General features: G+C 41.7%; 2 long non-coding RNA genes across 2 annotated transcripts; both read right to left on the reverse strand.

Annotated features, from left to right (window-relative positions):
- Window positions 1-4586: 4586 nt before the first annotated feature.
- Window positions 4587-10310, reverse strand: LOC123334720. The gene is made up of 3 exons (XR_006552781.2): window positions 10256-10310; window positions 7657-7720; window positions 4587-5770 (listed from the first exon to the last, which is right to left on the reverse strand). It is a non-coding gene; the product is annotated as an uncharacterized LOC123334720 (long non-coding RNA).
- Window positions 10311-10347: 37 nt separating this feature from the next.
- Window positions 10348-12925, reverse strand: LOC102412336. The gene is made up of 3 exons (XR_003110948.3): window positions 11495-12925; window positions 10617-10796; window positions 10348-10406 (listed from the first exon to the last, which is right to left on the reverse strand). It is a non-coding gene; the product is annotated as an uncharacterized LOC102412336 (long non-coding RNA).
- Between the last annotated feature and the right edge of the window lie 10838 nt (window positions 12926-23763).

Genomic DNA, 23763 nt, shown 5'->3' on the forward strand with positions numbered 1-23763 from the left:
TTGAGAAGATCCCCTAAAGGAAGGCATGCAACCCACTTCAGTTTTCTTGCCTGAAGAATCCCATGGACAGAGGAGCCTGGCAGGCTATGGTCCATAGGGTCTTAAAGAGTTGGATGCGACTGAAGTGACTTAACACACATGTACCCCATCCACCCACAGCAGATTTCATCTGGCTTATGATAAAAATCCCAAGTCAGTCTCCTTTCAGCAAACTCTTTGATGAAATAGTTCTTAAAAATGACATTTGGCCAGGAAAATAAACACTTAACATGACAGTTTCATGACATAGTCTGTGATGTGGAAGCCAGCCTCTGGCTAGTGATGATAACCACACTGCCAGATGGATGTTCTACAGTCTCACACTGACTGGTCTAATAAGGGAGCCATTTAGAGGCATTCTCGGCTTCAATAATGACTCATTGTCCTGGGAAACTTGCCTTTCTATGAGAATGAGCCCTGGAGTTGCTCGTAATTTCATGGTCACTATGACAACTCTGAACCTTTCAGAGACACTCTGGATCTGTGGATCTGATTTTGAGGGAGTGCTGGAGTGGGGAGGTAATACCACCATCACTTATTGAAATCTAAAGTAAAATTATTGTCATCCAATAAATTCAAATTACTCTGTTCACCATTAATCCAGCCTATAAAAGGCACCTTGCAACGTGAGCCACAATAAGTATGTATTCATGGCACAATAGCACCCAAATCTAGGCACTTTCTCTGAGGAAGTTGTTAAATGAGAAGAGGGTTTCAAAAAGAATTAAACACTTCCAAAATGGATGACTCAGTAACCAGTAAATATACATACTGTGGTGACGTCTTGAGTGTTTAGCCATAGGGAAAGTATTAGGTTTCAACTACAGGTTTATATTTGCTATAAACAAATACCATAAACACACTATATTGTCAATTCTTTTTGAATCATTCAGTACCATAATATAGGTATGCTAATCTGTGGTCCAAAATGGGCTTTAGATGGTCTGTGAAATCTCTGAAATTACATGCAAAAATATTATGTAGTTGAGAATTAAAGTTGTTTCATTTTATCCCACATTACAATTTGGTTTTATGTAATAACATGGAATCAATAAAATTTTTCATTAACAGATTTTACAATGTTTTTGGTTATTACTTAATTACTAAGTTAATCTTAAATTTAATTTAGAATGTAATAAACTCCTATGGTATTTTAAAGTCTACAGTAGGAAGATAAAAAAACATCATATTAAGCACCTTCAACCCTGGGTGCTACCTTACCATTATTATTGCTCTTGCTGTGGGACCCAGGGTCACTGCAAACCCATAAACAATCTTTTCTTACTCGTACAAAATTTTAAAAGGCACCTTCCTTTTGGGAAGGAGGCAGTCTTGTGTTGGGGAGCATTGCTGGGCACGGGAAATGCAGACTAGATTTCAGTACCCTCTTTATCCAGCTGCGTACCTTTGTGTAGTACACAAATCATACAACTGTACACAGCCCTGCTGGGACCCCAGTGAAAGTGAAAATATGTTATGACCCTTCTCTACTTTCTCTACTTAAAACATCTGAACACAGACCAAGACATACTCTTACTAAAAAAAATAAATAAAATGAATTGATTTTAAGATCCACATTATTTTAGCAATTTAACATCTCTGAAAATGAATTGTTCTTACAGTACTATACCCAGTCAGCCACTCAATAAATTTTATATAATGAATACACTTACTAGGCAAAAAAGAGAAGTAAAATAATTCTAACTCCTATTTATTATGTTTTTACTTAGAATACTATGTTATTTCCTGCTTGAAATATGATACCTTGTAAATTGTAAACAGAGCGCTTTTCCTTGTCCTCTGTTTTCAAGTACTCCTTAGACTAAAATAACCCCTGCTCAATCCCACAGCCCTTTGTTTATACTCTTCTTGTGGCCTTATTCCATTCTACTTTGTGTTGTAATGCTCTGCTGTCCTGCAAACTCCTGCTGGGCAGCGCCTGTGAACCTTCTCTGCTACACAGGCAGCAGAGAGGACAAATAGAAGCAGCATGGCCCAGGAACCGTCTGTCTGCAAGATTATGAGTAAGTTATTCAGCATCTCCAAGTCCTATTTCCTCACCTGTGAAGTGGAGATAATGACACTGAACATATGAGATTGGTCTGAAGGCTTGAAAACAAATGAAGCTGTGAATGACTGGCTCTTGGGTTCTTTGTAACCGACTAACACTATTTTTTGGAGGCAGCAAGAGTTTTGGGACTGGACAGATTCAAATCCCAGCTTGTCGTTTGGTGTGTCCCCTAACTACAAGCCACTTCTCTAAGTTTCAGTTTCAAAGCATTGTGAATGTTAGATTTTTTTTTTTTTTTCTGTCTCATTGACTGATGTCTTTACCTTCTAACACAGAAGCTAGCATTTGCTGAATGGACCAACGAATGAATGAAAAAATGAAGGTCATTCCTTACAACACTACTGTAAAAGTTACAAAGAATGTATATATAAAGTGCTAGTCATGGTTGCGGTGCCTGGTAAAAAGTAGGCCACAATAACTGACTTTTGATTCTCAAATGGATATGAAAAAATTGGATTAAAAATGCTATGAGCAGGCTTTCCAGGTATCTCAGTGGTAAAGAATCTGCCTGCCAATGCAGGAGACACCAGTTTGATCCCTGATCCAGGAAGATCCCACATGCCTCAGAGCAGCTAAGCCTGTGCGCCGCAGCTGTTGAGCCTGTCCTCCGGAGCCCAGGAACCGCAAGTACCGAAGCCCTCATGCTCTAAAGCGCATGCTCCACACACGAGAAGCCACGGCAACAAGTAGCCCCACTTATCACTACTAGAGAAAAGCCCGCACACCAACGAAGACCCAGAACAGCCAAAGATAAATAAATAAAATCATTTTTTAAAATGCTATGAGCAAAAAACAATGCTATGAACACCCACACCCATGTATTTATCATGTAATTACAGGAAGAGGCAATAAGAGGACATTGTAAGAGGAGGTTGTATGACCGGCCAATGACTAATACCTTCTACTATTAAACTAATATCTCCAAAGCAACACTGATACTGGCAGCAAGAATCATGTGTTTAATAACTATTTATGGAGCACTAAGGATGTGGAAAACACCAAAATGGATAAAATATTTAGGAACAAATGCATCTATGTCAGCGACAGAACATGGCCATGCTTGCTTTCCAAGAATCTGAGATCACAGATGATGGGAATTTCCATGTCAAAAAGAGGTTCCAGGGAATTCCCTGGCAGTCCAGTGGTTGAGACTCCGCACTTCCACTGCAGAGGGAACAGGTTCAATCACTGGTTGGTGAAATAAGATCCCACATGCTGTGCAGCACAGGTTCCCCCCCACCACCACCACCCCTGCCCCACCCACCACCTCTGCTAAAAAAGAGAGATTCCAAAAAGAGCATAATGAACAGAATCAGTCTTTTTTTCCAAATACTGCTTTCATAACTGGGACCTTTCTGCTCCTACCTATTAATATTTAGGCAAAAGGAGATAGCCTCAATGACTTTTGTCACAAATACAGATAGTATAGAAACACAAAGTGTGGATGTCAGGACAAGGGCATTTTCTACTGCCCTGGATACTACAATCCCATTAGTGCAAGATGAGGAATGGGTGGAGGACAGATAAATCAAAGCTGGGAGTCTAAAGATAAATGATTACACGTCATCTGTAACTTGGCTCCCAGGTGATCTCACCTAAGCATTCCAAATCAACACACATCATCCTTGTTCTCCACGGTAGGAAAGCAGACTCCATAAACCATATCAGAGTACTACTGATCAAAGAGGAGGGAAAAGTCCAAGGCTGTTATGCTGAGTTATCAACATGAATTTCACATATCTATATATTGAGATTTTTAATTCAAAATAAATAGTAGGACATAGAGTTAAAACGTTTTATGTCTTCATATAATCGTTTCTAGGCAAAAAGATCTAAGCAGTAACCTTGAGGCCTAGACTTGAGCTTCCTTGACTCCTTGTATGCTTCTTAAGTCTAATGGTGGGAGCGTTTCTAGCCACTGCAGGGTACACAGGGCACTGGGAGGAGCAGCAACATTGCTTGAAAGATACTGGGCAGAAAACTTCCTAGGACCAAGGATGCAGGAAGGAAAGAAGGGAGGGCAGAGAGAAGGTGGGAAGAAGAGGAGAAGAAAGAACGACGAAAGAAAGAAATGAACCTAACAAGTTCCATCCATCTCAAGGAATAATGATGTAAAACACTGAGTTGAAGGAGCTCTGAGAAATAGCCCTTCCACTCATACTGGCCTCCGGGTGATGGCAGGGGGTGGGGGGTGGGGCAGAGGTGTCTGTATCAATTAGCTGAGAAACATGGTGCTGACCTGTATGAAACAGGATGCTGGGAGAACCCTCGATTTCAGACATCAGGCTTCCAGTGCCCAGGGCCACTTCTGGGGGTACCAAGCTGCAAACAGATGAGTCTTCGACATGAGTCTTTGACACTCTCCTTGCTCCCTTTATATAATATACTTCAAGGTTTCTCCTCTCACTTGGGCAGTCCCCATCGGAAGAGACAGAAATGGCATGAAAGGCAGCTAGGAGTGAGTGGGTGTGTGGAAGGGAGGTGGGAAATGGCCCCATTCCTGGACATGGGTTCAGCAGGGTTTATTCTGGGCAAGTCAGAGCTCAGAGACCTTGCTAGTCTTCCAAGGCCAATAAGGTCAGAGCTCATGCCACGTTTAACAAAAAGGAAGTTTATCTTTTTCCAGGTTATTCTTCCAGGTACCTCTGAGAATCCTTGAGGACTACTTGCCTGCTCCCACCTCTGCACTGGCCACTGTCTGTTCTCAGGGAGCAGCAGGAAGCCAGGCTCAGCTCTCAGCAGGTCACCTCTCTCGTCTCATAACTACCTTCCTAGGCTGCTACCAGACTTCACTTCCTGCTTAATTTACTCCGACCATCCATATACAAAGCCTCAAAGATAAGAAGGCTAGGGCTACAGAAGAGAATCACAATATAACAAACAGTATTTTCCCAAAAAAGAATTGGGCTCCCAAGTCCTGCAGCCCTAGGTTGCATCCATTCTATGTCACTTAGAATCAGAATTTTTTGTTTGGTTCAAAATTCCTATTGTGGAATTACGATGGGCAGACCCAAATCTCTTTATCCAAGAGAAGGCCCTCGACTTCTGCAGGTACTATCAGCTGCATCACACCTTCGATTTGTATATGCCAACATGTAACAGAGAGACAGAGAGAAGTAGTATGAAGATGCTGAGAAGGAGGAGATAAGAAAAATTCAGTATGTAACATCAGCACTGTGCTTCCAAGTTCAGAACTGTCTCCTAATATTAACATTCTAGCTTTATTTTATTTATGTAACACCATTTCTCCATAATAAGTTATCTCCTTACAAGAAAAACTGAAGGACTATCAGTGGGAATTTGAACCAAGCTACAATTTTTGTAACATGAGGCCATACAGTATGTTCTTTTAAGGAAGATGCTAGGCCTGCCTTATCTCTGAAGAAAAAAAAAAACAATGAGACTGCCCTGTTTACTGAGATTGCTAAGATAATAAATCGATATTATGAGTCCCATTTTAATGTGTCTGAGTGGAATCTGTTGAAGCAGAAGGGACATTATGGGAAAAAGGCCTAGGGAGTGAAATTAGATTTTTCATACCTGGAGTAGGAGCTGCTCAGATAGCAGAACAATCCTGCAAAGCCATTCATCAGGCGGCAATGCAGCAAAAAATGACAACTCTTCTTTCAGATGAGAGGATGGTCCGGGACAGCTCTGTGACTGCAGTTGACAGAATGTCATATTCCAGATATTGGGACGACTGAATAACTAACGTGCAAGGCTTTATAGCCCAGAATGAACATTCTAAAATACAAACTGTCTTTTGACTTAATAGTATCAAAAATCAGAATTTTAAAGTGTCATCACATGTTGGCTGTACACCAGGGCCATAATATATACAGTGATGTCTGCTTATACCAGAGGCTTTCTGTGGGTATGAGACAGTCCCAAAACCAGTCACCACTGAAGCGCCAAGTCAGAGATCGCACACATGTTTAAGATAGAAAAGCCACAACTGGTATAAAAATAAAGCAAGAAGATTGCTAGTAAACAAAGTTCAACAGGATACAGTTGGCCCTTGAACACTGGGACTGAGCTGTGTGGGTCCACTTATACAGGGTATTTTTCAGTAGTAAACACTGCAGTGCCACCCTGTCAGTGGTTGGTTGAATATGCAGATGCTGAGAAGTTGAGGATGGAGAGCTGACCATAAGTTGTATATGGGTTAACCCCCATGTTGTTCAAGGGCCAACTGTAATTGCAACGAAAGCAGCTCTACAGTAGGTAGGTCATAAGGGGCCAAAGCTTCCTTTGGCAGACAGGGATGTTTGAAACTATAAACATTTGGAGAGCATTTCCGAGAAAGGAGGTAAAAGGTAGCCTCAAGGTAAAAATGTTAATTTGGCAAAAGGCTGTTGACAAGATGACAAAGCTTTTGAGGAGAAGAATGATATGATGTCAATGGTTTTCTTAGGGTGATGTCTTAGAAAGAACTACAGAGTGAAACCAGGTTTCATCTTTGTTTTGTTTTTCTTGAAGGAGGAATATCTATGCTCATAAAAATGCTGGAGAAGAATTAAAACTAATGATTTAAGTTTTGGTAAATCAAGACTCTGTTCCTGAAAATGCAGGAAAGGGGAGAGGACAGTACAGAGGCCTTGATATTGAAGTGGAGAGGAGGTGGGTTGGGGACGTGACACTTCCCACCAGCTCTCCAATGTCTCCTGCCCTAAGGCCCCAAGATCCAGTTTCCCATCCCTAATCCTACCCCACCACACCTCCCCTTAACATGTTCCCTGCAACCCATTCCTCCCCATTTTCTACTTTGCAAAGTGAATGGATCAGCAAAGGCTTTCAGGGGCACTCTGCCTCCTGTACATGTCTTTCATTCATTTATTTATACATTCTTAATTCCATTTATAAAGATCATTTTCTACGTTCCTAGGGATGTAAGGCAAGCAAGACAAAATCCTTGCTTTCACGGAGCTTGACTTTGAAGGAAAAATGTACATTTCAACAATAACCTTCTGAAGACAATGCCCAGCCTCTTCAGCCTGACCCAGTTACTTGAAGAGTGAAATTTCCAGGGAGGGTAGGAGATGGAGTGACAGTATGAGAGATGCCTCTCCAGTCACACTGAATACACATCGGTCCCTTGGTGGCTGGAAGAATAGCGATCGTCTAGGTAATAAGTCCATGGAACACATACATGAAAAGTGAAGATAACAGAACCTGTCCATCTTGAAGACATGTTAGCAAGCTAAACAAACCTCTAGGGAGGACCTTATGTGCCCACAAAGGAGCAGTGGTTTTCCCACCCTGATTTTCCACCAGTAGCACGTGCTTCCCTCCCTCTATCCTTCTCTTCTTGTCACATTCCTGGCCTGCTGTGTGCTTTTCATTTTCTCCACGCTTCCTGCCCAGGATCACCCTCTGATTTGTGTTTAAGCTCAGTAAACCATTTCTAATCTCTGCCAGGCGGTAGAGGGTACAGGTGAAGAGCACAGACTTAAGTGAAAAGGCTCAAGTTGGACTCTGAGTCCTTGAGCAATGAACATCTCTAAGTCTCAGCTTTCTCATCTGCAAATGCAGATAATAACACCTACCTTGTGGCCTGCTTCTGAGAATTAAAAGGGATGTTTCTGTCAAGTCTTCATGAAATGTCAGCACCTGGCAATCACGAATAAAGGTTACTTATTCGGAGAAGGCAATGGCACCCCACTCCAGTACTCTTGCCTGGAAAATCCCATGGACGGAGGAGCCTGGTAGGCTGCAGTCCATGGGGTCGCTAAGAGTCGGACACGACTGAGCGACTTCACTTTCACTTTTCACTTTCATGCATTGGAGAAGGAAATGGCAACCCACCCCTTGCCTGGAGAACCCAGTGTTCTTGCCTGGAGAATCCCAGGGACAGGGGAGCCTGGTGGGCTGCCATCTATGGGGTCACACAGAGTCGGACACGACTGAAGTGACTTAGCAGCATTAGGTGACAATGTGACCAGATAAAGCAGCTGATGTCAGCCCACGCAAACCCTGACCAGTTTGGGCTATTGAGTGAAGATTTAAAAAAAAAAAAAAAGAATAAAAGAGCATTAAACATCAGGATGAATTACACAGCCCTTCTGGATCAGCCTTCTACTACATTTACCTAGAATGAACCAGAGGCCAGAAGGAGAACAGTCCAGTTTTAACAGCAGTCAGCCTTGCTAGGGCCTCTGAGGTTGGCCTTAATAATAGTAATAATAGGAAATGCTGAGTCATCCAGCCCCCAGGGTGAGGTGGGAACTGAAATTCTCTATGGCAGTCCCTTCCAGAGCCTACTTGTCCACTCTGATCTCCTGACCCACTTACAGCTGACCTTTTCTTTGTCTCAGGTCTATTTATGTTCTCATCTCTTGCCCACTGATCCAACTGGTTATTTTCCTTCCATGGGCATGAACTTCCCAACCTCAGTTCTTGAGCTACAGCCAAATGTGCTGGTGCTCTTACCTGGGATTTTCCACCTGCTAATCAGGGGAGGCTCTGGGCAGAGAAAGGTGCTTTCTTCCTGGGAACATTGTTCAGGTTCTTTTTTAAAAAGAGCTGAATGGGGAAAGGGGGAAACAAATTTAAAAACTTGCTCATAGTGGAAATGGATGAAAATGAAGGAAAGGGAAAAAATTAGATGTGTTTTGCAGAAGATAGATGAGTGCAACTACTCATCTATTTCTATGATGAATTTCCTAATCTGATCTGTGCAGTCTGAGGGTGCTGCCAGAGTTATGGAGGTGGCTTGTCATCTCTTCTCTGTTATAAATTCTCCTATAATAAATATCAGTGTTGGTAACTAATTGACCCTTGTTTTATGCAGTAGGACTGTGAGATGAATGGTTGGTTCTGATTTTCAGGCTGCAAACCTCTGAATCAGGCTGCAAATGTCCAGAGTTAGCGAGCTGATCAACACCCTATTAAAATAGAGCCACACAGGAAATGCATTTCAGCATCTTCACTAACCGGAGAACCTGTGTTGACAAAAATACCTGCCCTTTGAAGTCCTGAGTGTACAGCTGCCAGCCCCACACTCCCTTCTAAGCCCTCACTTCCTATTTCCTCAGTTGTGAAATGTGGAGTGGTTTGAAGTCTCATGCACAAGGTCTGAGTGGTCACAAAGGCCTCCTCTGTCCCCACTGCTCCTCTTGCAACCCTGACCACAGCCCCTGCAAGTGACAGGAGGTGGGAGTGGCCGGCAGTCCAAAGAGCAGCAGCCACCAATTCAGCCACTTCCTTCCCTCTTGAGTTCCAATCTCTGATAAGTAACCTCAGCCACCTCCCCCCACCCAGTGATGCAAACACAGCCATCTGGTTGTGGGGATATGCACAACCTGGCCATGACATCTTTCTCCAAACTGACCACCAAGGGTGGCTGTAGCAAGGGGGAGGGCTTCCAGCCTGGCTGCTCCATGCATGACCCTACAGAAGGGCCACTGAAGAGGATCCCTTCCCAGCAAAGAGAGGGTGCAGCTCTCCACAGGAGACATGCACCCCCAATTCTACTCTCTGGCTCATGGAGGCCACTCTGTTAGCCAGCACTTTAAAAAACTTACAGGCTTCCCTGGTGGCCCACTGGTAAAGAATCTGCCTGCCAATGCAGGGGACATGGGTTTGATCCCTGGTCCGGAAAGATCCCACATGCCATGGGTCATGTACACCCATGAGCCACAGCTACTGAACCTGTGCTCTGAAGCTCAGAAGCTGCAACTGCTGAGCCCGTGCTGCGCTACTTAAGTCCATGCTCCCTAGAGGCCATGCTCCACAGGAGAAGCCACTGCAATGAGAAGCCTGCACATCACAACTAGAGGACTGCCCCCATTTGCCTCAACTAGAGAAAAGCCTGCACAGCAATGAAGACCCAGCACAGCCATAAATAAAGAAATATTATTTTGGTGCGAAAGTAATCATGGTTTTGCATTGTTGAACTTTGCCATTTGCTACAAGAATACATTCTTAAATAAATGTGGTTATGTTATACATCATTTTAATGCACATTTCTTACTTTATGGTTTTTTTTTTCTTTTGCTGATGACTTATTACTTGCTGTTTATTTTATATTTATTTAGGCTAGGGAAATCAGTTCAGTTCAGTCACTCAGCCATGTCTGACTCTTTGTGACCCCATGGACTGCAGCATGCCAGGCTTCCCTGTCCATCACCAACTCCCAGAGCTTACTCCAACTCATGTCCATCGAGTCAGTGATGCCATCCAACCATCTCATCCTCTGTCGTCCCCTTCTCCTCCCGCCTTCAATCTTTTCCAGCTTCAGGGTCTTTTCCAGTGAGTCAGTTCTTCGCATATTGGAGTTTCAGCTTCAGCATCAGTCCTTCCAATGAATAGGAAATGATGTTAGACAAAAGGCAAATTTGAGCAATTTTCTTATTCAAGCTCAAAATGAATCATAAAGCAGCAGAGAAAACTCGCGACATCAACGCATTTGGCCCAGCAACTGTGAACAAACATGCAGTGCAGTGGTGGTTCAAGAGGTTTTGCAAAGGAGACAAGAGCCTTGAAGATGAGGAGTGCAGCGGCTTACCATTGGGAATTGACAACTGAGAGGATCACTGAAGCTGATTCTGTTTAAAAATATATGATTCTCTTAAAACTATATGAAAAGTCACTGAAGAACTCCATGTTGACCATTCTATGGTCATTTGGCATTTGGACCAAGTTGGAAAGGTGAAAAAGCTTGATAAGTGGGTGCCTCAGGAGCTGACTGAAAATAAAAAAAAATCATCTTTTTGAAATGTCATCTTCTCTTACAACAACAAACCATTTCTCAATCAGATTGTGACTTGTGGTGAAAAGCGATGACCAGCTAAGTGGTTGGACCAACAAGAAGCTCCAAAGCACTTCCCAAGGCCAAACTTGTACCAAAAAAAAGGTCATGGTCCCTGTTTGGTGGTCTGCTGCCTGTCTGATCCACTACAGCTTTCTGAATCCCAGCAAAACCATTACATCTGAGAAGCATGCTCAACAGAAGGCATCAAAAACTGCAAGACCTGCAGCTGGCATTGGTCAACAGAAAGGGCCCAATTCTTCTCCACGACGTGCCTGACCACACGTCACATAACCAATGCTTCAAAAGTTGGACGAATTGGGCTACAAAATTTTGCCTCATCTGCCATATTCACCCAAGCTCTTGCCATCCAACTACCACTTCTTCAAACATCTTGACAACTTTTTGCAGGTAAAATGCTTCCACAATCAGCAGGAGGAAAAAAAATGCTTTCCAAGAGTTCACTGAATCCCAAAGCATAGATTTTTACACTACAGGAATAAACAAACTTATTTCTTGTTGGCAAAAATGTGTTGACTGCATTGGTTCCTAATTTGATTAATAAAGATGTGTTTGAGCCTAGTTATAATGATTTAAAATTCACAGTTCAAAACTGCAATTACATTTGCACCAACCTAGTAAAGACTTGTCATCTGCTCACTAGGTCCTACAAGTTCTGATTTACTCCAACACTTGTGCCAAAGATCAAGTCCTCAGTTTTCATTCTTATTCACATTTGTTTGCAGGCTGATTTTTCTTCGGGTCCTGGTTGGTGTGTTCATATCAATTCTTTTGGTTGTTAATGAAATGAACCAACATGAATTCATTTAGTTAGTTGGATTTTTTGTTGTGAATTATTGAGAAATGGGACAGAATCATGGAAAGAGAAAAAAATTTTAACTGTTAAAGGTTATAAAAATGATCATTTTATTAACATTTTCTGATTATAAAAAATGGAAAGAGAAAAAAATGTTAACTGTTAAAGGTTATAAAAATGATCATTTTATTAACATTTTCTGATTATAAAACTACTATATAATCATTTAACAAGATATGACAAGCCCAGGAAAGTTTAAATCGCCAAGATAAAAAGCACAATAATCTCAACACCCCACAGTAATAACTGTCCACATTTTGATATACTGATATTTCCTTCCAATCCCTTTTTCCTACAATCTTTAGTGGGAATAGGAGGCCTGTTTTTATTAACAACACTCTTCAGCCAAGAACAGGCGCTGTGCTAGAAGACTGACATAAATATTTGCTTGCATTTCCAGCAACTTGGAAACATAGGTGTTGCTGAAATTGTGGAAACTGAGCCCCAAGAAGATAAATTAATTCAAATCCAAGTTAGTTCAAATCACTCCCAGAGCAAAATTTTCTAAGAAGTGGACTCCAAACTGAAGCCTGCTAGTGAATTTTACAGAGAGAATGAAATGATGAGAGGAATGTAGGAAGGTTGATGCTATTCTTAGTGAGAGTTTGATCTATCGAGCTTATTATGGAATATGACCTACTGAAAGAAATTTCTTCATTTGTATAATGCCATTTGAAAAAGAGAGACATTTCTAAATCCCAAACATTCACTGCCGGTCATTAAAGCTGACTAGAAAGAATTGGAGACATACTTCTGAAATATCTGCAAAGCAGCTCAGCTGGAAGCTTGTACACAAAAGGAGAAAGAGTAAATCGTTAGCAGTTTGGGCCACAGTCACACAGCACGAAGCTGGGCAATGTCGTGGCTGCTAGGGACTGCCAGCTGCAGATAAAGCCCCAGTGATGGGGTCCTGGGCTATTGGCCAGACATGAATAACAACAATGAGGACAGAAGTATAGTTGGAGACAGAAATATGCTAAAATCATCTGGGCTCAGACAAAAATATTTATTTAGCAATTCCTGTACTAGCCTGCTACTAGCTTTGGAGCATTAAAGAAAGAACATCCAAGAAACAGCTTCTTTCATTTGCAGCAGCATGGATGGACCTAGAGATTATCTTATTAAGTGAAGTCATACAGAGAAAGACAAATATCATATGATATCACTAATATGTGCAATATTAAAAAATGATTTAAATGAACTTATTTACAAAACAGAAATAGACTTACAGACGTAGAAAACAAACTTGTGGTTACCAAAGGGGATAGCTGGGGGGTGGGGAATAAATTAGGAGTCTTGGATTAATATATACATACTACTATATACTGTTCATGGGGTTCTCAAGGCAAGAATACTCAAGGGAATTGCCATTCCCTTCTCCTGTGGACCACATTCTGTCAGACCTCTCCACCATGACCCGCTCATCTTGGGTTGCCCCACGGGCATGGCTTAGTTTCATTGAGTTAGACAAGGCTATGGTCCGTGTGATCAGATTGGCTAGTTTTCTGTGATTATGGTTTCAGTGTGTCTGCCCTCTGATGCCCTCTTGCAACACCTACCATCTTACTTGGGTTTCTCTTACCTTGGACGTGGGGTATCTCTTCAGGGCTGTTCCAGCAAAGCGCAGCCGCTGCTCCTTACCTTGGAGGAGGGCCATCTCCTCACAGCCACCCCTCCTGACATTGAACATGGAGTAGCTCCTCTTGGCCCTCCTGTGCCCCCGCAGCCACCACTCCTTGGACGTGGGGTCGCTCCTCTTGGCCGCCACCCCTGACCTCGGGCGTGGGGTAGCTCATCTCGGCTGCCGCCCCTGAACTCGGACATGGGGTAGGTAGTCTCAGCTGCTGCCCCTGACCTGGGATGTGGGGTAGCTCCTCTAGGCCGCTCCTGTGCCGTCGCAGCCTGGCATTCTCGATTGCCGCCCCTGACCTTGAGCGAGGGGTAGCTCCTCTCGGCCATGCTTCTGCGCAGTCCATCGCAGCCAGCGTGGGAATCCCTTAGAAGAAATGGAGTAGCCATCATGGTCAACCAAAGAGTCCAAAATGCAGTACTTGGATCCAATCTCAAACACGACAGAATGATCTCTGTTCATTTCCAAGGCAAACCATTCAATATGGTAATCCAAGCCTATGCCCCAACCAGTAACACTGAAGAAGCTGAAGTTGAACGGTTCTGTGAAGACCTACAAGACCTATTAGAACTAACACCCAAAAAAGATGTCCTTTTCATTATAGAGGACTGGAATGCAAAAATAGGAAGTCAAGAAACACCCGGAGTAACAGGCCAATTTGGCCTTGGAGTACAGAATGAAGCAGGGCAAAGACTAATAGAGTTTTGCCAACAGAATTCACTGGTCATAGCAAACACCCTCTTCCGACAACACAAGAGAAGACTCTATACATGGACATCACCAGATGGTCAACACCGAAATCAGATTGATTATATTCTTTGCAGCCAAAGATGGAGAAGCTCTATACAGTCAGCAAAACCAAGACCGGGAGCTGACTGTGGCTCAGATCATGAACTCCTTATTGCCAAATTCAGACTTAAATTGAAGCAAGTAGGGAAAACCACTAGACCATTCAGGTATGACCTAAATCAAATCCCTTATGATTATACAGTGGAAGTGAGAAATAGATTTAAGGGACTAGATCTGATAGACAAAGTGCCTGATGAACTATGGACAGAGGCTCATGACATTGTACAGGAGACAGGGAGCAAGACCATCCTCATGGAAAACAAATGCAAAAAAGCAAAATGGCTATCTAAGGAGGCCTTACATATAGCTGTGAAAGAAGAAAAGTGAAAAGCAAAGTAGAAAAGGAAAGATATAAGCATCTGAATGCAGAGTTCCAAAGAATAGCAAGAAGACATAAGAAAGCCTTCCTTAGTGGTCAATGCAAAGAAATAGAGGAAAACAATAGAATGGGAAAGACTAGAGATCTCATCAAGAAAATTAGAGATACCAAGGGAACATTTCATGCAAAGATGGGCTCGATAAAGAACAGAAATGGTATGGACCTAACAGAAGCAGAAGATATTAAGAAGAAGTGGCAAGAATACACAGAAGAACTGTACAAAAAAGATCTTCATGACCCAGATGATCACGATGGGGTGATCACTGACCTAGAGCCAGACATCCTGGAATGTGAAGTCAAGTGGGCCTTAGGAAGCATCACTATGAACAAAGCTAGTGGAGGTGATGGAATACCAGTTGAGCTATTTCAAATCCTGAAAGATGATGCTGGGTAAGTGCTGCACTCAATATGCCAGCAAATTTGGAAAACTCAGCAGTGGCCACGGGACTGGAAAAGGTCAGTTTTCATTCCAATCCCAAAGAAAAGCAATGCCAAAGAATGCTCCAACTACCGCACAATTGCACTCATCTGACATGCCAGTGAAGTAATGCTCAAAATTCTCCAAGTCAGTCTTCAGCAATACGTGAACCGTGAACTTCCTGATGTTCAAGCTGGTTTTAGAAAAGGTAGAGGAACCAGAGATCAAATTGCCAGCATCCACTGGATCACTGAAAAAGCAAGAGAGTTCCAGAAAAACATCTATTTCTGCTTTATTGATTATGCAAAGCCTTTGACTGTGTGGATCACAATAAACTGTGGAAAATTCTAAAACAGATGGGAATACCAGACCACCTGACCTGCCTCTTGAGAAACCTGTATGCAGGTTAAGAAACAACAGTTAGAATTGGACCTGGAACAACAGACTGGTTCCCAATCGGGAAAGGAGTACGTCAAGGCTGTATATTGTCACCCTGCTTATTTAACGTATATGAAGAGTACATCATGAGAAATGCTGGGCTGGAAGAAGCACAAGCTGGAATCAAGATTGCCTGGGGAAATATCAATAACCTCAGATATGCAGGTGACACCACCCTTATGGCAGAAAGTGAAGAGGAACTAAAAGGCCTCTTGATGAAAGTGAAAGAGAATAGTGAAAAAGTTGGCTTAAAGCTCAACATTCAGAAAACTAAGATCATGGCATCTGGTCCCATCACTTCATGGCAAATAGATGGGGAAACAGTGGAAACAGTGTCAGACTTTATTTTTTTGGGCTCCAGAATCACTACAGATGGTGATTGCAGCCATGAAATTAAAAGACGCTTACTCCTTGGAAGGAAAGTTATGACCAACATAGACAGCATATTAAAAAGCAGAGACATTTCTTTGCCAACAAAGGTCCATCTAGTCAAGGCTATGGTTTTTCCAGTGGTCATGTATGGATGTGAGAGTTGGACTGTGAAGAAAGCTGAGTGCCGAAGAATTGATGCTTTTGAACTGTGGTGATGGAGAAGACTCTTGAGAGTCCCTTGGACTGCAAGGAGATCCAACCAGTCCATCCTAAAAGAGATCAGTCCTGGGTGTTCATTGGAAGGACTGATGCTAAAGCTGAAACTCCAATAATTTGGCCACCTCATGCGAAGAGTTGGCTCATTGGAAAAGACTCTGATGCTGGGAGGGATTGGGGGCAGGAGGAGAGGGGGATGACAGAGGATGAGATGGCTGGATGGCACCACCAACTCGATGGACATGAGTTTGAGTGAACTCCGGGAGTTGGTGATGGACAGGGAGGCCTGGTGTGCTGCGATTCATGGGGTCGCAAAGAGTTGGACACGACTGAGTGACTGAACTGACTACTATATATAAAACAGAGGGGAAATAAGGAACTACTGTAAAACACAAGAAATTATATTTGATATCTTATCCTATAATGGAAAAGAATCTGAAAAAATACATATATATAAAGAATACATATATATATACACACACACAAACTGAATCACTTTGCTGTATACCTGAAACTAATACAACACTATAAAGTATCTATACTTCAATTTTCTATGCTTTTACTTAAAAATTTTTTAAATTCTTTGTCTTTAAAAAGTTGGAATATAGTTGATTTACAATGTTATCTTAGTTTCAGGTGTACAGCAAAGTAAGTCAGTGATACATATAAATATATCCACTCTTTTTTAGATTCTTTTCCCATATAGGCCATTTCACAATACTCCTAGAGTTCCCTGTGCTATACCCTAGGTCTTTATTAAACTTCAATTTTTTTAAAAAAGAGAGTGAGAGAAAGAAATGGCTTCATTGCCCACAAAGTGCTTAATTCATTCAACAAATATTTATTGAGTTCTTACCATATGCCAGACACTGTGTGAGCTGTTTGGATCATCAGTGAACAAAACAAATACCAACCCCCACCCAATGGAGCTGACTATTCAGTAGGAAAAGATAGACAACAGAAAGCAACCAGTAAATTGAGGCAAGCTGTACAAATTCCACAGCTTTCCATGGTTAGAGTATGAAGAGGAAGCCTTACCAGGAAAGCTCACAAGTGGACGCTCAACAAGGAAACATACATGGTCCTTCAATCAGTTATTCACATGAAATTTATTTATTTTCAATGTTAGGGTTTACTTTTATTTTCCTCTTTCGTTTTATTTTATTATTAGTTTTAACATTTGTAAGCTGTTTCCACTGTTCACTATATTTAGAGAAGTGTAACTTCCTCCTCTGTCTTCTTTGTCCCTTTCTCCTGCTCCTTCTAGGAAATCATATTTACTAACTTTCTGAGAGCCATCTACTGTTTTCTTTTCTTTCTTATCTACTAATTTTTGATTTATTCCATGACCTTTGTTTTGGGCAAAAATAAGCAAACATTTTTATTTCCTTATACAAAAGGTAGGGCTCTATACCTGTTATTTACTTATCTAATCTTGGTGCTGAATCTTGCAAAAGCAAGCTCCTAAATATAGAGCCATTTTTTTAAACAGCTTTTCTATTTTTTATGTAATGAGTTCTCTATTGGTGGATATTTGGATTGTTTATAATCTTTTGCAATTATAAAAACAATGTCAAAATGAACAAGTCTCTGCACTAGTCATGAATTTATAGGGATTCTTAAAAATAGAACTGCTAAGTCAACAGGCAAATGCATGTGCAGCTGTATTGCCGCTAAGTCACTTCAGCCGTGTCCGACTCTGTGCAACCCCATAGACGGCAGCCCAGCAGGCTCTGCCGTCCCAATTACTTTCCATAGAGGGTGGACCATTTTGGACTCCCAGCAATTATGAGAATGCCTGTTTCTCCACAGCCTCACCCACAGAGGGTACTATCAAACGTTTTGAGTTTTGCCAGTCAGATAGGTGAACATTTATATTTTAAAACAGTTATAATTCAATTTTCTGTTAATACAAGCAAGATTAAGCAGCTGTTTAGATACATACGGGACATTTTCTGTTTTTTGTTTTTTTTTTCCTTTTTTGAACAGATTGTTCATATCTTTTGTCCAGTGTGCTTTTCTTTTTTTTCAGAGTTTTCCTGAGTTTTCTTGTTCGAAATCAGCTTTTCTGATTCCAGTGTGGGGGGGTAAGTGGGGAAAGGTCACTTTTAACAGAGTCATCATAAATGTTCATATTAGCTTGAGGAGAACTGGCATCTGGCACTGTGCTGTTTGATCCGAGAACATGGTGTGTCTCCCTGTTTGTTCAACTCTACTTTTGTCCTTCACAGGAGAGCTTTGAAGTTTTCCTCCTATCTGTTTGCACATTTCTTTGTACTCATTTGGCAAAACCACAACAGGATGCAGCTGAACTGAACGTGGTTGGAGAAAAGCCCATGATCATACTGACTGGTCTTACTTTACATTTATTACCACAAACCTCAAGCGGTACCTTTGTGCTCATGGGCAGTCACACTGTCCTGCCTTTCAGCCTCCTGCTCCTCTAGACAGCTATTCACACTCTCTCTTTCTCTCCTCCCCTATTCTCACTCAGCTCACCGAGAAAACCACACGCAACAAAAAAGAAGAAATCAAAAGAGAACTTCTGCAGCTTTCCCATAGGAAAATAATGCCAGCCACCCAAATTCAAACCTACTCACATACCCTCCTGCTGGGGGAAAAAAAGATACAGATTAATACAGAGAGAGAGAAAAGCTTGTACCTTCAGAATAACTAGGAGACAGAAGAATGCAAATTTTAATTTAGATGTAAATAGGAAAGTAGAAATCCAGAGTAGCAGTCTCTCAGAGTTTACCCCAGAACATCAGACTTGTGAGAACTGGGTAGAAGAGAAGAGAGAGTAGCAGGGTAGCAGAACGTAAGAACCTAAATAATATTAGCTGGGGTTCACCACCAGCAGGAGAGAGGGGGGAATCAGGTCTAAGATGGTGAGCCGGTTCACGCTCCTCCACTGAGCTCTCCAGGAAAGGGCTGATCTTACCCAAGTGTGCGTGGTCCATCTTGACCAGTGCAAGGAGACTGGGGGATGCCCAGGAAGGCAGGTCACAGCCAGAATGAGGGTTCCTGCATCACTCCAGGCAAGTCTAGGGTATGTGTGAAGGCTTGATTTCCATGACTGAGGCCTCTTCTAAATTCAGTTGATGGGGATGAAGGCCTAGAGAACTGACAGTCACACTCAGAAAACAAGACAAACACCAAGCAATTAATAACCAAGACAGAATGATACAGCTTATATTTACACACTGATATATCTGTTAAATTATGCAGTAGAGACAAGTCAGGAATAGTCCAGTATACAATAAGGTGCTAATCAAAGGATGCAGAGGTAAATAAGAAAGATGGTTGAGAATGGACATGTGTCCTGAGCTGGAACCATCAGGTCATGGGTATCTTGATGAGAAATGGAGCCTCAAGGTAGATTCTTACCTCTGGCATAAAGATTAAGGAGACTTTTGCCAAATGGACCTAAAACTGAACAGGTCAGAGGGTGTACATTGGTGATCATAAGGTATCTGATGGATGTGTTTCCAAAAAACGTCTCAATTTAGCCAGCAGAGGGCAAGAGAACACAGAAATTGTTCCAGAATTTATGGTTTTATAAATGTTAGGAATTGAAGGACTGTAGATAGGTATGTCTTTGCAAAAGCAAACAACAAAAATAATCACAAATGTAGCCATTTTGAAAAATAATATATTTAAAAACTGCATGTCTAAAGCAGAGATTGATTACTGTTGATGTTTCAACAAATTCTTGCTGTTTTAAAATTGAAAGTCACACTTTCTTTAAATGGTACATGCATTTCTTTATAGATCCTTAAATGCTTGACAAAAATATAAGAATATGTCTGAATAATATGACCTAACATTTTGAGAAACACTCTTGTCTGAAGATCCCATAAAGGCTCTAAAACTTCAATAAACATACATAGCAGTGATTAATATGATAAGTCTCAGAAACAGATATCTCTGAAGAACTTAATGCTATTGTCAATACAACATGTTTGGTAAAATGGGCTAACAAATGTCAAAATGTTAAATGGGTTGTTTATTAAAAACAAACCTGTTTAATCTACCAGCTAAGTAAAAATGGAGGCACAACTAGTGAGAACTGCCCTTTCCAGTAGATAGAGAGCAAGAGCAGGCTTGGACCTCAGCAAACTCTTGAGGCCACCGGCTACATGTCTGCTCCCTCCAGGGTCCATCAGCTCTTCTCATGCTGCAAAAACAATCTTTCCTATTCAAATGAAGTTTTAAACCCACAGACTCCAGACCCACATATAGAAATTGCAGCAAAGTTCCTCCAGGTGTTTAAAATGTGCCAGTGTGCCATTCACACAGTTAATTTGAGGATGGCAGGAGAGTATAAAATCCCCCAGACTGGAAGCCTAGAAACCAGGGTTCTGGCTCTAAGGTGGAGATTAACTGGGTAAACCACCGAACCTCTCTGGTCCACATAATTTTTCATCTATGAAAGGAAAAGTATGAGAGCAGGTGATCTCAAAGATCCTAACCAACTCGTAGATCCTAAAATACTGTTCATTTTGTCCCTGCCTTCTGTTTCCCCATCTCAGTTAACATGTGAGCTAATAAGAGTGTAAGATACTAGTCTCTGTACAGGAAAATGTGTAATTTAAGAAAAGACTCATGAAGACAACGGAGTAGGCAATGGCAACCCACTCCAGTACTCTTGCCTGGAAAATCCCATGGATGGAGGAGCTTGGTAGGCTGCAGTCCATGGGGTCACAAAGAGTCGGACACGACTGAGCAACTTCACTTTCACTTTTCACTTTTATGCATTGGAGAAGGAAATGGCAACCCACTCTAGTGTTCTTGCCTGGAGAATCCCAGGGACGGTGGAGCCTGGTGGGCTGCCGTCTATGGGGTCACACAGAGTTGGACACGACTGAAGCGACTTAGCAGCAGCAGCAGCAGCATGAAGACAAGACCCTGAGAAAATAAATCTCTACCAATAGACTTTCAAACCTGAAAGCAGGATATAAGGACATTCATTTTATTTTATTTTATATGCTGAGTGGAGGATTTTGGTGCTGTTCAAACCACATTTCAGAAGTCAGCTTCAGCTTGGAGATACAGCCTGCTTCTACACATCCCTGAGTCTTACTGAGCCATGATCCTTGGGGCTCTTAGGTCATTGAACAATCAATGTAGCAACGAAGACAATTAACAGAAGGTAGGTCAGCTAGTTCCAATACTCCTGTAGGCTGTGGAGTAAGGAAGCATTATCTCCTGCCCATACTTTAGACCATCTGTATTGGCTGAAACATACTCAGTGCTAATGAACAGAAGAGTCAACCAAAGGGAGCTTAAACCATAAGGAACAAGAAGTTCAGAATTGCTTTTCCAGGGTGGTTGGCAGTTCAGTGGTTTCATCCAGAGAATTAAAACCTGCTTGTCTCCAGATGTCTGCCAGGTCCCAGGCAGACCAGCCTCACATACCAGCTCTATAAGCAGGGAGGGATGAAAAGGCAAATGTAGCTTTCTTCTCCTGCATCTCTTGTTCTTCTCAGGGAGGAAAAACACTTCCCCCATCCCTTGACTTGCTCTTATATTTCATTGGCCAGGACCAGATCACGTTTATTTCTAACAGTTCTAGAGGCTGGGAAGTCTAAGATCACAGTACCAACTGAATGAGAAATCCTCAACAAAATACTTACAAACCTAATTCAACAGCATTATAAAAGGATCATACTCCATGACAAAGTGTGGCTTATCACTAGGACGCAATGATGAATCAACAATTACAAATCAATAAATGTGCTACACCACATTAACAGAATAAAGGAGAAAAATCTCGTGATCATTTAAATCCATGCAAAAAGAACATGTAAAAAGAATTTTTATTTTATATTGGAATATAGTTGATTTGGGGATTCCCACGTGGCTCAGTGGTAAAGAACCTGCCGGCCAATGCAGGAGACCTGGGTTTGATCCCTTCATCGGGAAAATCACCTGGAGAACAGAATGGCTACCCACTCCAGTATTCTTGCCAGGAAAATCCCATGGACAGAGGGGCCTGGAAGGCTATACAGTCCAAGGAGTTGCAAAGAGTCAGACATGACTGAGCATACACGCATGAAATAAACAGCTGATTTACAATATAGGTGAGAGCAGTTGTTTCATAAAGGCATTAATCCCATTCACGAGGGCTGTGCCTTCATAAGCTAATTATTTGCCAGTGACTCCATTCCATATATCATCACACTGGGGATTAGGGCTTCAACATATGAATTTGGGGAGATAGAAGCATTCAGTTCCCAGCAGAGGAGTTTTAACATATTTTGTTTTCTGCTCTATTACTTAGCTTACTGGGTTTCTCTTGTCCTTTGGCTGAAAGAAAAGTCTCTGTGTTGAATAATCAGCCAGCCTATTTCCAGGGAAGTGACTGGAGACACTTCCTTGGGAAGACTTTCTTGGCGGACAAACAAAATGCATCCTGTATGTTTCCACAGCGGCCCGACAGAGAGCAGCACTGCGCTGCTCACTCCCTTTTGAGGATGGAATCGCACCAGTTGTCAGATTAATTTCTTTCTTCTTTCTGAAACGCGTAACACAGTTCATTCTGGCTCCTATCTATTCAAGAGTTGAGAGCCAGAACCTTAGACAAAGGGATTTTAATTGCATGCTGATAAAATGTCAAAACTATTGTGCATAAAGTAACTGTGCAGTTTTAAAAAATAATGCCTTCAGGATTACAAGAGAGATTTGCCCCTGTGAGTGAAATCCCATTTATAACCCATCAAAAAATCTGTAACCTTCAAGCAAATTCTTTGCTGTAAGCCACGAGACTGTCTACCTTTCAAATTGCACAGTAATACAGTACACTAAAATGAGCAGTCGGCAAATTTGGTTAACCTATTTTTAACTTGAAAGGGTGCTTTTACCTCCCTGTGAAAGCCTTAATGATGAATAAGTGTCATTGTTTGGGAAAGTTGCTTATTTCACAGAAAACAGCTAGGGTGCCTCATGTTAAACCATGAGGAGTGTATCAGAAGGTCACTTTCTCTAACCATCTTTCTTTAAAAGGAAACACCCAAAGACAGCAAGGACATGGCGTGACCTTCACGGTCATCCAAACGAGATAAAGAAGTATTCTAGGTTAAGGCAGAGATATTCAATCAAAGCATGGTACTGCCACTGGTACCCAGAATAGTCAAGATGGGCTAAAGGATTTATAGGACAATTGATGAGACCATTGCTAATACCTAGAAACACAGAATCATATCCCCAAAGGGAAGTTTTTATTTCTGTTTGAGTAAGACACTTTCTACCAGGGAGTGATTTGAGTGATAATGAGGGGCAAGATATAAATGGTCTTACCTATTTGTCACTATCCTTGGTATTTAAGCCATAAGGCAAACATGAGTATATATACACAAAAGTACCTATTTCTATAGGTGACTGAAGTGCCCTTCAGTCACCTAGCTTACTTTTCAGTCCAACTGACTCTTTTTGATTTCAACAAGAGTTCATATACATCTTGGCTCTAAAAACCCTAACGAGTCTGAAGTTACAAAACAAACAAACAAAAAAAACCCTACAAATACCCCTGCATTCTCATTATCAAATCATAAGCCTTTTAGCAGCTGGAATTCTTTCACTTGCAGCCCTTTAAAACCTCTAACTCTTCTGTTAGACCCTCCAGGGTATGCAGACGTGGCCTCATTATTTTGGTTAATGGTGATTGCAAATGAACCCCTAGGTCACATAAGTACGCTCACCACGGCTTTACAGAAACCATGTGGC

This window comes from Bubalus bubalis, chromosome 8, assembly GCF_019923935.1.
Source record: "Bubalus bubalis isolate 160015118507 breed Murrah chromosome 8, NDDB_SH_1, whole genome shotgun sequence".
Lineage (NCBI taxonomy): Eukaryota > Metazoa > Chordata > Mammalia > Artiodactyla > Bovidae > Bubalus > Bubalus bubalis.